This window comes from Adelges cooleyi, unplaced genomic scaffold, assembly GCF_023614345.1.
Source record: "Adelges cooleyi isolate 19-005CV unplaced genomic scaffold, UGA_ACOO_1.1 ACOO_flye_CR_arks_rails_tigmint_CR_PRNA_574, whole genome shotgun sequence".
In the NCBI taxonomy this organism is placed as follows: domain Eukaryota; kingdom Metazoa; phylum Arthropoda; class Insecta; order Hemiptera; family Adelgidae; genus Adelges; species Adelges cooleyi.
The window spans coordinates 8,338,056-8,354,717 of NW_026096268.1; positions in this window are offsets into that span (position 1 = coordinate 8,338,056).

Genomic DNA, 16,662 nt, shown 5'->3' on the forward strand with positions numbered 1-16,662 from the left:
CACATCGTTTTCCAAATCATCACTATTTTGTCTACATGATTGATCTTGTAGTTCAGCTTTCAAGCGCTTACTTTCCTTGGGTGGACGAGCCTCATTTTCTAGCCGGCGTTTCATCTTCCTTTGATTGTAACGTACCTTAGCTACTCTGTTTTGCATAAGAAGTCTTTCATTTCCACTAAGATTTAAAAGATTTTTAATCAACGTTGTAAATTCATCTGTCACATTTGCGTAAACACATGCTAACAAACCAATGACCATGTAGTATTTTTTGTACACGTTTTCAATAGTAACATGAGAGTTTTCAATGTTTCGAGTGTGGGAGAACAACCCTCTGTAAATAAATATATCTTTACCAGTGAAGGGAAATTGATTTGTGGAATCTGGATATTTGGCTTGCAGATGTGTGATCTTTGCCCATTGTGCATGTCCTAAAAGTGCGTTTATTACGTCACTTAGACTTTTTTTGTCCACGCCCGATGCCATTGTACGTTTACTGTTATAGTGAATTAGAAAAAAAACAAGCAAACCAAATAATACTTTGCCCGACATACTATTAAGTTAAGAAACTGTAGGTATACTGAAACTAAAAAAAATTTTTTTTAATGTAAAACATTATATGGTGATTGGCAATTCATGTAGCGCAGTTTTGTGTAGGAAATAACCTATACCGTCTAAATTTTAGAGATATTTGTATTAGTAAACGACTATTTGCAAATGTACAGTTACCAAACACTTGTCTACTTCTATAAAAAAACCCACAAAAATGTAACAAAATGTTATAACGTGGTGTTGTTTTTTAAAACTAGTTTTGGATTTCCTAAAATTCATAGACTTAAAAATTTTTAATTATTGGACCAACTTTGACTTGCAGTTAATATCGTGCTCACCGATATAATTTGTATTACGCCTTTTAAATTTGTTGATATATCTTTGTATCAGCTCACTAACCGTTTTAATTTTGGTACGTCTTTTATGTTAAAATGGTAAAAAGATTTCTCGGGAACCAAACTAAATAAAAAACTTAAGTCGTCATACATGTATTCAAACATTTGCTGGCCATTTATTAATTGTTGATACAATTGATTGAAAATTGTCCATGAACTTTTATAGTTAGTAAGTTCATCGAAACACTAACGTTTACAGCTATATATTTGATATTAATTCTATTCTGTTTACTTTCATTCTCATCAACCGATGTGTGTTCATTGTCTTTATCACTAGTTTGTCTATGTGATTTACCATGTTCAGCTCTTAACCGCTAACTGTCCATTTGTTGCCGAATCTCATTTTCCAGCTGGGGTTTCATAAATATTTTTTTATAATCCTAATATGCCCTGATTTTTGAACACTTTTCTATCGAGTCTTGTTATTTTTAAATGAGTTTGGGATTTGCTTTATAACTGAGAAATAACCGTAAATCATTTTTATCTTATTAATGATTACGATGTTTGAGAAACAAGGGGAAGCAATTATTAGGATAGTGGACCCATCAACCATAATCCCACATTATTGTGTTTGTTATTTAATATTTCTGCCACCTTGAAATTCATAAAGATGGTATTATTTAAAAGTGATTTCTGAAATGTTTAAAAATAGAATATGAAGTAGCTATAATTTTGTATACAAATTAAACATATTTGTTAATGTATTTTCATGATAATAATACTAGTTCATAAACATGTATTCATTTAGGATATTAAGTATAGACATTTAATGCAAATGTTCGATGTACAAAAAATCTAAATTGAAATAGTAATTATTGTTAACTTTTTTCAACAGCTAGGAATTGTTTTTTATATGGAAACTTAGTTTGAAATATATTTTTTTTAAAAAAATAGACCAATTTGGACTACATTGTGCTCACCGATATATTAGCTTGGGATATTGTTTTTAAATTTATTGATATATTATTGTACCATCTTACTAACCGTTTAAGTTTTGTACATTTTTTATGTTTGAATGTAAAACATATACCTAGGCTGAAATCGACCTGAATAAATAAATTAATGCGTCATACATGTACTCAAATATCAGCTGACTGTGCAATAGCTAAAAACATTTTCCATAAACTTTTATAGTAAAAAAAGTCATCCTGTAACAAACATAATATACTACAAACTTTAGATTTTAATATTATCACCATTCTGTTTGTTATATTTTACATCATCCGATGGCTATATTACTTATAGTGCTGTTCTACAGTTTTTTATTGCTTACTTTACCGTTGTTCTCCAGCCCCATTTTTTTGGCTTCCTCAGTTTTCACATAAATGTATTCTTACTATTAATGGAAACAAAACATTTTGAGGCAAAACTGAAGAACTTTTGATTTGTAGTTAATATCGTGTTTACCGATATGAGGTGACAGAAGGATATTTAAATTTATCTATACACCTTTAAACCACTGCATCAAAAGTATTATTTTTTGTACAAATGTTTTTTATGGTTAAATTAAAAAAAACATATTATAGGTTGTTTTGACTTCAATTGCTAGGTTGTGAATGCAATAACCTAAGGGCCTAAGCCTATTAAAGGTCTAATATTATTTTACTATAGGCGTACATTTTTATTCATGTGGTAACGTTTAGTATGACCTCATATTTATATTATTAAACATTTTAGTATTAATTAAAATTTATTTATAATTCTTTAGCTTATACCCTTTCAAGTATAGACCACATTTACAGTTTTTCACGTATTTTAAATTATAGTAGATATTATTACAGGTAACTAATAGTTATCAAATATTCTAAAATCATTTATTACTTATACCTTTATGATTATTATATTTTCTAAAGCCGAAAAAGCATTTATACCTAAAATTGAATGAATTATTTATTACATAAACACGTTTAACAAAGTATGTTGAATACTGGATTTTGAATTTGGTCGTTATAAAGTTTTGGGTAATAATTTAACATGTATTTCTATGATTATAAAAAAAAAATCATTCATTCAGGTTATCAGAAAAACTAAGTACGAAACCTAAATCTAAATAGTAATTTTTAATCACATTATTAATAAGCTCTTGAATTTGCTTTTCAAATTGATAGATGATAGTCGTTCTTTCTTGACCTTGAAAATCCCTTTGAAATTTCTGCAACATTTGTTTGATGGGCTGTTTGTCTTTTTCTAGAAGTATGCAATACTTGCATACAAATGGTTTCCATATAGAGCGAATCTTAATATTAATGGAATTAAACAATTTTAAGGAAAACCGACCAACTTTTGACTTGTAGTCTACATCTTTTTCACCGATATATGTTGGGAGTAGTCTTCTTAAATATATCGATACATCTTTGTACCACTGCAACAACAGCAATATTTTGTACTTATCTTTTAAGTTGAAGTGGAAAAGAGATGTCTCGGGGACCAAACTAAATAAAAAACTTAATGCGTCATACATGTATTTAAACATTTGTTGACCTTTTATTAATTGTCCACGCGCAAAATTGAAAATTTTCCATGAACTTTTATAATTAGTAAATTCATAGTAAGTTGAACGCATATCATTAACTTTATTTTTGTCATTACTTCTATTCTGTTGACTTTCTTTCTCAACAACTGATGTATGGAAATCGTTATTCGAATCATCACTCATCAAACGTTGTGATTGGTCATGTACAAGTTCAGCTTTTAAGCGCTTACTTTGTATTTGTTGACCAGCCTTATTTTCCAGTTTTAGTTTTCTTTTCCTTTGTCTATTACATTCCTTAACTGCTCTGCTTCGCGTTAGTAGTCTTTCATTTGTACCTACATTTAAAATGTTTTTAATCAACGTTGTAAATTCATCTGTCACGTACGCGTACAAACAAGCTACCAAACTAGTGACTATGTAGTATTTGTTGTATACATTTTTGACACTAACAAAAGAGTTTTCAATATTTTTAGTGCGGGAGTACAATCCTCTGTTAATAAATACATCTTTCCCAGAAAAGGTGTATTGATTAATGGAATCTGGATGTTTGGCATTTACAAATGTTACATTTTCCCATTGTTGGTGGCCTAAAAGAGCGTTTAGAACGTCAGCCAGATTTGTTTTGTCTATGTCCGATGCCAATATACGTTCACTGGTATAGTACACTACAAAAAAAACAAGAAAACCTATTAACACTTCGACCGACATTCTGTTGAGGCAAAAAACTGTAGATATACTAAAACTAAAAAATATGTTATCAAGTAAAATATTATACGGCTGTAAAAGCTGTACAAAGCGCTCTTGTATGTATAGAAAACGTATGCATGCCGTCTAATGTGTAGTGATATTTGTATAAGTAGTCGTCTATTTTCAAGCGTATAGTTGCAAAACACTTGTCTGCAAAAAAAAACAATTAATGTTATGCCGTTATTTGTTAACAGTGCTATTGCTTGCAAAATAAATATATCTATACAATCTAATAACTAGATATTTATATCCAATTTTTTTTTTATGAATACCAATGTTTTTTCTTGAAAATGAAAACCATAGGTACTACCATAGATAAATATGCCATAGATAAACAATGGTCACTGCTCATTTTATGATGGAAAACTCAAATACAACACAAATATTTTAAAGTGGATTTGGGTCGCTGGAAGCGCTCAATGGTTGAAAAGGCATAAGTTTGAAATCCATTCTGAGCCTTATTAGCAGAAAAACGAACAAAAAAAAGAACTCCCAACCTTTCCATATGCAACGTGTATTTATAGAAAATTGAATGTATGGTACTACTAACTACCAGTTATCAAACCAAAATCAAAATAGTAATTATTGAAAACATTATAAACGGGCTCTTGAATTAGCTTTTCAAATTTATACTTAATATTCGTTTATACCAAAAAAATATTAAATAATTTATTACAATAACACGTCTAATAAAGTAACTCAACTAATGGGTTTTAAATATGGTTATATGATTATAATTTATAAAATTAATACTCTTATTGGTAATCAGAAAAACTGAATACGAACCCTAAATCTAAATAGTAACTACTGATGACAATATCAATAAGCTTTTCAATTTGCTTTTCAAATTGATACATGATATCCGTTTTCTCTAGTCCCGGAAAATCACTATGGAATTTCTTCAGTATTTTTTTGATAGGCTGGTTGTCCCTCTCTTGAAGTATGCAAGTCTTACATACAAACGGTTTCCAATTAGCAAGATGCCTGCGATTAATTGATTTGAACAATTTTGAGGAATAATGACCAACGTTTGTCATGTAGTTAACATCGTGTTCACCGATATCACTTAGAAGAAGATCATTTAAATTTATCGATACATCTTTGTACCACTGTAACAGATGTAATAATTTTTGTATGTCTTTTATATTAAAAAGTAAAGAACATTCTACGAGCGAAACCAATTCTAACAAATAGTTTAATGCATCATACATATATTCAAACATTTGCTGACCTTTTAATAATTGTTCACACGCAAAATTAAATATTTTCCATGAACCTTTATAGTTAGTAAGATTGTCGTAGTGCAAACTTATACCATGAATTTTCTCATTGACATTAATTCTATTCTGTTTTCTTTCATTCTCAACAACCGATGTATGCTCATCGTCTTCCGAATCATTAATATTTTGTACATGTGATTGATCATGTTTAGTTTTCAAGCGCTTCTTTTGTAGTATATGACGAGCGTCATTTTCCAGCTGGGATTCCATTCGCTTTTGTTTGTTTCGTACCGCATATGCTCTCTTTTGCAATAGTTTTCTTACATTTCCACTAAGATTTAAAAGATTTTTAATCAACGTTGTAAATTCATCTGTCACATTTGCGTATACACATGCTAACAAACTAAAGACCATGTAGTATTTTTCGTACACGTTTTCGACTCTAACATGAGAGTTTCCAATTTGTTTAGTGCGGGATAACAATCCTCTGTTGATAAATACATCTTTCCCAGAAAAGTGATATTGATTTGTTGAATCTAGATATTTGGCTTTCACATGTGTGATATCTTTCCATTGTTGATGGCCTAACAGAGCGTTTAATACGTCAGACAGATTTTTTTTGTCCACGTCAGATGCCAAAATACGTTCACCATTATAGTACATTACAAAAAAAACAAAAATTCCGATTAACACGTCAAATGACATTCTGTTGAGGCAAAACACTTTAGGTATACTAAAACTAGTAAATATTTCTTTTTTTTATACATTTTTATGCACTGATTGCCAATTCATGTTTTGTCGTTGTTTGTAACAGTGCTATTGTTTGCAAAATCAACATATCTATACCATCTAAGGTCTAAATATGTTTGTGTTAGTAGACGACTATTTTTTAATTGTATAGTTACAAAACATATGTCTAAAAAAAACAAAAAAATGAAACGTAGCGTTATAACATAGTCATGTTATTGATAAACTAAATAACAATAGACTTAAATGAAATTTTGATGGAAATGGACCAAATTTTCACTTGTAGCCAAAAGCATGTTTGTCAATATAATGTAGGTAAAGCTTTTTAAATTTAACGATATATCTTTGATTCAGCTAACTAACCGTATTCATTTTTATACGTATTTTTGTTAGAATGTAAAACATATTCTTTGAGCAGAATCAACCTGAATAAATAACTTAATGTATCATCCATGTACTTAACAACTGCTGACTATGCAATAACTGATAACATTGTATTGTTATTTTAGAATGAGTTTTGGCTGTTTTTCGGAGTTAAGTTATGTACGAAAATTATTTTTATCGTATAAACGATTGCGATGTTTGAGAAACAAGAGCAAGCAATTATTAGGATAAATCATCCTATACGACTCATCCTATCATGACAATATACGTTCACTGTTATAGTACATTACACAATTAACAAGAAACCTGATTAACACTTCACACACATCGAAACCCCGATTTTTAGTTTCGGTGAGGGGCAGCGATCCTAATGGTTTTTTGAAGTGACACAAATATAAGTCATATTACATTTTATTATTGCGACAATGAATCTCAATGGCTTGTAAAAGTAAAGTAAGAAAATATAATATATATATATATATAAACAACTTTATTTAAAAAAGAATAATAAATATATATATAAAATTAACTGCATACATTTTGTGTTACCGGTCGACACATCACATTTAATAATCGCGTAAATGACATAACACACACTAGTAAAAGAAACTAATAGTTATCAAATAATCTAAATCAAATATCTAACTTATTATAAAAACTTTTATAACGCCTTAAATGCGTTTCTACCTAAAAATAACAAATAATTTATTGCAATTACTTGTCTAATAAAGTAAATCAACTAATAGGTTTTGAAAATGGTCATATGATTATAATTTATATAATAAATATTCATTTAAGCTATCAGACGAACTAAACACGAACCCTAAATCTAAATAGTATTTACTGATGACATTTTTAATAAGCCCTCCAATTTGCTCTCCAAATTGATTCATAATATCCGGGTTTTCTAAATCCGGAAAATCACTTCGGAATTTCTTCATAATTGTTCTGAGAGGCTGCATGTCCTTCTCTGGAAGTATGCAAGTCTTACATACAAACGGTTTCCAATTAGCAAGATGCCTGCGATTAATGGATTTGAACAATTTTGAAGAATAATGACCAACGTTTGTCATGTAGTTAACATCGTGTTCACCGATATCACTTAGAAGATCATTTAAATTTATCGATACATCTTTGTACCACTGCAACAGATGTAATAATTTTTGTATGTCTTTTATATTAAAAAGTAAAGAACATTCTACGGGCGAAACCAATTCTAACAAATAGTTTAATGCATCATACATATATTCAAACATTTGCTGACCTTTTAATAATTGTTCACAAGCAAAATTAAATATTTTCCATGAACCTATATAGTTATTAAGTTTGTCGAAGCGCATACTTATACCATGAATTTTCTCATTGACATTAATTCTATTCTGTTTTCTTTCATTCTCAACAACCGATGTATGCTCATCGTCTTCCGAATCATTATTATGTTGTACATGCGATTGATCATGTTTAGTTTTCAAGCGCTTCTTTTGCAGTATTTGACGAGCGTCATTTTCCAGCTCGGATTTCATTAGCATTTTTTTGTTACGTAAAGCATATGCTCTATTTCGCAATAGTTTTCTTACATTTCCATTAAAATTTAAAATATTTTTAATCAACGTTGTGAATTCACCTGACACATTTGCGTATACACATGCTAACAAACTAAAGACCATGTAGTATTTTTTGTACACGTTTTCGACTCTAACATGAGAGTTTCCAGTTTGTTTAGTGCGGGATAACAATCCTCTGTTGATAAATACATCTTTCCCAGAAAAGGGATATTGGTTTGTAAAAACTAGATATTTGGCTTTCACAAGCGTGATATCTTTCCATCGTTGGTGGCCTAACAGAGCGTTTAATACGTCAGACAAATTTTTTTTGTCCACGTCAGATGCCAAAATACGTTCACCATTATAGTACATTACAAAAAAAAAAAGAAACCCGATTAACACTTCGAACGACATTCTGTTGAGGCAAAGAACTTTAGTTATACTAAAACTAATGAATATTTTTTTAAAATAAAGTCTTATGCGGTGATTGTCGATTTAGGTTTTGCCTTTATTTGTAACAGTGCAATTGTTTGCAAAATGAACATACCTATACCATCTAAGGTCTAAATATGTTTGTATAAGTAGACGGCTATTTGCAAATGTATAGTTACAAAACACATGTCTAAACAAAAAAACAAAAAAAATGAAACGTTGTCGTGTTATTGATGAACTAAATAACAATAGAACAATAAACAATTATTTTGATGCATATAGCATTGATCTAACTATTTCGACAATTTTAATCTGTACAACACCCAGAATAAAAGCAAGCATTTTATAGGGCATGATTAAAAGATGATAAGTTCTTTAACGGGATCATTATATTATCAAAGTTCAAAAGATATTAATACCTAAAAAGAAATATATTGTTTATTACAATAACACGTCTAATAAATTTAATCAACCAACGGGTTTTGAATATGGTCATATGATTATAATTTATAAAACAAATATTTATTCAGGTTATCAGAAAAACTAAACACGAACCCTAAATCTAAAAAGTAATTATTGATGACATTATTATTTAGCTCTTGAATTTTCTTTTCAATTTTATGTGTGATATCCGTTCTTTCTAGACCTGGAAAATCGCTTTGAAATTCCTGCAATATTTTTTTGATGGGCTGCTTGTCTTTTTCTGGAAGCATGCAATACTTGCGTACAAATGGTTTCCACTTAAATAGAATCTTATTGTTAATAGACGCAAAAAAATTGGCTGGAAAACTCGCCCACTTTTGATTTGTATTCAACATCGTCTCCACCGATATAAGTCAGAAGAAGGTCGTTTAAATTTATCGATACATCTTTGAACCACTGCAACACAAGTAATAATTGTTGTACGTCTTCTGTATTAAAACGTAAAGAACATTCCTCGGACGGTTCCAAACCTATTAAATAACATACTGCATCAAACATATATTCAAACATTTGCTGACCTTTTAATAATTGTTCACAAGCAAAATTAAAAATTTTCCATGAACTTTTATAGTTAGTAAGTTCATCGTAATGCAAACGTATATCATCAGCATTACCATCAACTTCGTCTTCGATATTAGTTCTATTCTGTTTATTTTCCTTTTCAACAACCCATGTATAGTCATCGGCTTCCGAATGTTCACTACTGTCACCATGTGATTGAACTACAAGTTCAGCTTTTAAACGCTTACTTCGCATTTGTTGATGAATCTCTTTTTCCATTTGGCGTTTCCGTTTTTGATGTCTACATGCCCAATATGCTCTGCCTTGCGATAGTCGTCTTTCATTTATACTCACATTTAAAAGGTTTTTTATCAACGTTATACATGTATCCGTGTAGTAAATGCCATGTAGTATTTTTGGCACACGTTTTCGACACTAACATGAGAGTTTCCAACATTTCTAGTGCGGTAGAACAAACTTCTGTTGATGAATAAATCTTTCCCGGAAAACGGAAATTGATTTGTGTAATCTGGATATGTGACATTAACATCGGTGATTTTCTCCCATTTTGAATGGCCCAAAAGAGCAATTAGTACGTCAGACAGAGTTTTTTTGTCCACGCAGTATGCTAATGTACGTTCACTGTTAAAGTACATTACAAAAATAACGAGAAACCCGATTAACACTCTATTAAGGTAAAATACTGTATTAGGTACACTGAATCTAATAAATAATCGTTTAAGTAAAGTTTTATACGGCGATCGGCAATTATTTATGGATTGCAGTTGTTTATCGCACTGTGTGTAAAAAAATAATGTTTCAATACCGGCTAATATGTAGAGGTATTTTTATAAGTAGACGACTATTTGCAAACGTTTAGCTACAAAACACTCGTCTATAAAAAAAAAACAGTATAAATGTAACATAATGTTATAACATTAACACAAATTTTCAAAGGTCTCCCCTCAAAATCGAGAACAACCCCCAACGTAATTAAATTTGTTTCAACTTAAAATTAGGACGCTCTATATCTAACTTTTTTAAAAATCGTTGAATTTGTCCCAAATATGTATGGAATATTCTTAAAAACAGAGTACTATCGATAAACATTGACAAGGAAAAAGGGATGGACTTTTTCTTTATTTCACTTTTTAAGTACAATGTTAAGGTTTTAGTTCTGAAATTAGACCGCAGGTAAATTCAGAATTGCACTATAACGTACACAGTTTTATAAGAAATCTGTAGTTTTTATTAAATTTGAATTTTTTGTTTAGTAAAAATCCAATAAAAAGGGTAATATTATTTGTTGACCGTAATCAGTTTCCAGGTTGCTATGCGTGAGTGAATCAACACACGGGATTCCCAAACGAATGCGTTTCATTTTACGTAGGTATCAAAAATGATTTGAATAGTCAGCAGATGTTTGAATACATGTATGGCGCAAAAGTTATTTAATCAGATTGATTCTACTCTAGGAAAACAAAATATATCCTAACATAACAGACATATAAATAATAATACGGTTAGCGATGTGTTATTATATACTTTAGACAAATGTTTTTAATAATACGTATGATAATAAAATATTTTTTTTCATCTTCCTTGTATAAGAATTTTGTACAAATTGTTAATCTTTAAATAATAACGCTATTTTTTTAACATTTATATCATTTTTTCACGGGTACACATTTTTTTTCCTAAACGGAAAATTTGTTGATATGGTATTGATTTAGCGGTTGTTTTTTACGGCTAGATGGAAACAGGACGTTTTTTATCATCACTAGATGGCGCCAAAGAGATTACAAAACACCACAACCTCCAAAAACATATAAATGATTAAATGTTTTTCTGCGAAGCGGAGACATTTACTGTGAGTGTGTTTGTGTTTTTTTTTTTAATTTTTTGATAAATGCTCGTAGACTTTTAATGGAAGTATGCAAAAGCAATACTTCCAATGATGTATTCAACGGAACCTCCACTTTTTACAAGCACGTTTAGTAGGTCAGACAAATTTTTTTTGTCCACATAATATGCGTTTGTACGTTCAAACATACAGTACATTACAAAGAAAACATGAGAACCGACATACACTTCGCCCGACATTCTATTTAGGCAAAAAACTGTATACTAAAATTTTAATGTGAAATTTTATATGATGAACTGTAATATAAAGTTCTCTAATAAAGTGAGTAAATTAACAGGTTATAAATATATTCATTATAAGGTTTTGCGAAATAAATTAACGTTTATATTTATGATAATATTCCATTAAATTATTTTTCTGATATTAGGAAAAGACATCAAATGTGATTGTAACATAAATCTAAATAATAACTTTTGATGTCCTCTTTTACTAGATCTTGAATTTGCTTTTCAAATTGATACATGATATTCGATTTGTTTTATATTATGAGAACCCATTTTTAAATTTAATTTTAACTTCTTATCTTTTCAAGAAAATTTGTTGGTGAAATCTGTTTGTTTGGTTTTCATTTTAGCGATCTGTTCCCAATGCGGATGGCCTTAAAGTACGTTAAGTATGTCAGACAGATTTTGTTTGATTACATGAGACGCAATCGTTTGTTCACTGTTATAGTGTATCACAAATAAATAAAAAAACCAAATAACAACTAACCAGAATTGTAGGTAAAAACTGTTTACTGTAATTACAAATTTATTTTTCAAAGTGAAGTTATAAACGGTGAATGTCTTATCAATTTTAATCATCCTTTTATTTTTTTAATATTTAACATTGATACAAATCAAATTATGCTTTTGTTGTTGCGGCAATGGACCTATATGGCCCGTAAAAGCCGTCAAAGAAAGAAAGAAAATATTAACTATCGTAGGTATTAGTACTAGTAAATAATAGTTGTCCAATATACCACAATTATTTTATAACTTATTACATTTACCATTATGAATTTTATACTGTCAAAATCTGTAAGGCGTTTAGTTATAAAAATATATAAATTAATTCTTATATTAGTACGTTATTAAAGTAAGCCAACTACCGGGATTTGAATATGGTCATTTAATTATAGTTCATAAATCAGGAAAACCAAGCACGAAACCTAAATCTAAATAATAATTTTCGATAACATTATTGATAAGTTCTTGAATACGATTTCCAAATTGATAGATGATATAGGTTTTTTCTAGACCAGGGAAATTACTGTGAAACTTCTTCAACATTTTTTTGATGGGCTGCCTGCCTTTCACTGGAAGTATGCAATATTTTCCTACAAACGGTTTCCAATTAACGACAATTCTGCGATTAATGGCTTTGGACAATGTCGAGGAAAACCTTTCAACTTTTGACTTGTAGTCAACATCGTGTTCACCGAAATATGTTGGGAGTAGGGCGTTGAAATGTATCGATACATCCTTGTACCACTGTACAAACAGCAATATTTGTTGTTAATCTTTTTTGTTAAAATGGAAAAAAGATTCCTCGGGAACCAAACTAAACGAAAAAATTAATGCGCCGTACATGTATTCAAACATTCGCCGACCTTTTATTAACTGTTGATACGTAAAATTAAAAATTTTCCATGAACTTTTATAGTTAGTAAGTTCATCGCATTGTGAACGTATATCATCAACTTTATTTTCGACATAACATCTATTCTGTTCACTTACTTTCTTAAAAACTGATGTATGGACATCGTTATTCGAGTCATCACTCTTTAAACCTTGTGATTGGCCATGTAGAAGTTCAGCTTTCAAGCGCTTACATTGCATTTGTTGACTAGCCTCATTTTCAAGCTGTAGTTTCATATTTATTTTTTTACATGTTAAATATGCTCTGCTTCGCGATAGTCTTCTTTCATTTGTACTTACATTTAAAATGTTTTTAATCAACGTTGTAAATTCATCTGTCACGTAGGCGAATACACATGCTAACAAACTAGTGATCATATGGTATTTTTCGTACACGTTATCGGCAGTAACATAAGAGTTTCCAATATTTTTAGTGCTGGAGAACAATCCTCTGTTAATAAACAAATCTTTTCCAGAAAAGATTTGTTTATTTGTGAAATCTGGATATGTAGCTTTCACATCTGTTATTTGCGCCCATTGTGTATGGCTTAAAATTGCATTTAGTGTGATATTTTTTGTCGACGTCCGATGTCAATAAACATTCACTGTTAAAGTACATAACAAAAAAAAAAAGATACTTGAATAACATTTTGCCCGAAATTCTTCTAAAGCAAAAAACTGTAGTTGTACTGAATTTAAAAAATATTTTTTTGGGTAAAATTATATATGGTGATCGGCGATTTCTGTTTTGCAGTTGTTTGTAACATTGCTATTGTGTGTAAAATGAACATATCTATACCGGCTAATGTCTCGAGATATTTGTATTGGTCGACTACTATTTTCAAACGTGTAGTTACAAGATAACTGTTTATTAAAAAATAACAAAAATGTTACATAATGTTTTAACATAGTCCTGTTATGTTTAAATGAGTTTTTGCTTCGTTTTCGAAGTAGGGTATTATCCGAAAATTATTCTTATCGTATTAAAGTTTACGATGTTTGAATAACAAGCCATTTTTAAGATAGACGACCGATCAACTATAAAATTGTACCGTATTGTCTTTCCAACGCTATTGTTATTTAACACTTCTACTACTTTTGAATCCTCATATTTAAATGTGATTTATCACTTCATTTTTTTTTTTATTGATTATCTAGAAATGACTACTTAGTAATAAAATTGTATAAACAAAACGAATCAAGTTTGAGGACTACTGGCGTTAATTACTTTCGGAAGCCTTTTGGCGACATTAAAGTTTTTGGTTACCACGTTGACAGTTGAACAGTTCCAAAAATGTTTGATCATAATAATCGATTAATTCCCTTTTTGACTTCTGATCATAGAGTAGAGCCGAATTCTAATGATTGGTTGACGCCTCCCGAAGAAATCTTGAAATTTCAAAGTGACCGTGCGAATAGAGTGCCGAAAAACAAAGTTAGAGGGAAAAATTGTGGAAAAAAAATAATAAGTTTTTATAACATTACTGTCAGTACTAGGTCTTTTCTATGATGATAGTTTTCTGCATGCTCGTTCAATGAATATCCTACGCTATTAACAGAGGTATAATATATAAATAGCCGTGAGATATTAGCACCGGATGTGTTTGGCTGACTGTGCATTAAGAAGTAATCATGCTTAACATCGGTAAACGGTCAAGTTAAATGTTGGCTATAGGTTAGAGCAAGCCATTACAAATTGAGGTGCCCAATTCTGTAAATAATTTTAGTTACAGTAATAATCATTTTGTATTATACAATTTTGTGTTTACTTATTATGTTTGTTATCTATCATCTGTACTATTTGCCTCTTGGGCGTAATCATCTTGAATGAAGTAATAAAAAAAATTCATTATAATAAAATTTACAACATGTTTTTACTGAATTTTTATATAGTCTTTGTAAAGTTTTGCTTAATAAATTAACGTGTATATTTTTGATTATAAATTATAAAATAATTATTCATTCAGGTTATCAGAAAAACCAAGCACGAAACCTAAATCTAAATAATAATTTTCGATAACATTATTGATAAGTTCTTGAATACGATTTCCAAATTGATAGATGATATAGGTTTTTTCTAGACCAGGGAAATTACTGTGAAACTTCTTCAACATTTTTTTGATGGGCTGCCTGCCTTTCACTGGAAGTATGCAATATTTTCCTACAAACGGTTTCCACTTAAATTGATGCCTGCTGATAATGGACGCAAACAGTTTTCCGGAAAACTGACCAACTTTTGACTTGTAATCGTGTTCACCAATATAATTTGGAAGTAGAAGTTTTAAATTTATCGAAACATCTTTGTACCACTGCACCAACAGCAATATTTTTTGTTCATCATAATTTTTAAAAAATATAGAACATTTCTCTGGCGGAACCAAACCTAACAAATAAGTTAATGCATCATACATGTACTCAAACATTTTCTGTCCTTTTAATAATTGTTGGTACGCAAAATCAAAAATTGCCCATGAACTTTCGAGTTTAGTAAGTGCATCGTTGTTCAAACGTATATCATTAATATTACCATCAACTTTATCTTTGACATCAATTCTATTCTGTGAACTCACATTCTCAACAACCCGTGTATGTACACCGTATTCCGAATAATGAATATGTTGTACATATGATTGATCAGGTTGTTGTTTAACTTTAAAGCGCTTACTTTGCATTTGTTGATGAGCCCCATTTTCCATTTCTCTCTTTTTTGCCACATATGCTCTGCCTCGCGATAGTCTTCTTTCATTTTCACTTACACTTAAAATGTTTTTAATCAACGTTGTAAATTCATCTGTCACGTACGCGTACAAACAAGCTACCAAACTAGTGACCATGTAGTATTTTTTGTACACGTTTTCGACGCTAACATAAGAGTTTCCAATATTTTTAGTGCTGGAGAACAATCCTCTGTTAATAAATATATCTTTTCCAGAAAAGGGAAGTTGATTTGTGGAAACTGGATATTTGGCTTTTACATATGTGATGTTTTTCCATTGTTGATGGCCTAACAGAGCGTTTAGTACAACAGACAGATTTTTTTTGTCCAGGTAATATGCCAACGTATTTTCACTGTTGTAGTACATAACAAAAAAAACGAGATACTTGAATAACACTATAACCGACATTTTACTGAGGCAAAAACCTGTAGGTATACTGAATCTAAAAAATATTTTTTTTAATAACGTTTTTTACTGCTTTTGACAATTTTGCAGTTGTTTGTAACATTACTTTTGTGTGTAAAAAGAACTAATTATAGCGGCTAATGTCTCGAGATATTTGTATAAGTAGAAGACTGTTTGCAAATATACTGCTACAAAACAATTGTCTATAAAAAAAAAACAACAAAAATGTTACATAGTGTTTTAACATGGTATTGTTTTTTTAAAATAATTTTTGGCTTCGTTTCAGAATAGAGAAATATCCGAAAATTATTTTTGATTACGATATTTGAGTAACAAGGGCAAGCAATTATATAAAAATAATAATTCATAAAACAATAATTATTTATTTAGGATACCAATTACCAACAAAAGACATTAAATGCATATATTCGATATTCACGAAATCTAAATCTAAATAGTAATTATCGTTAATTTGTCTAAAAAAAAAAAAAAAATGTATCATAATGTTATAACATTAAAACA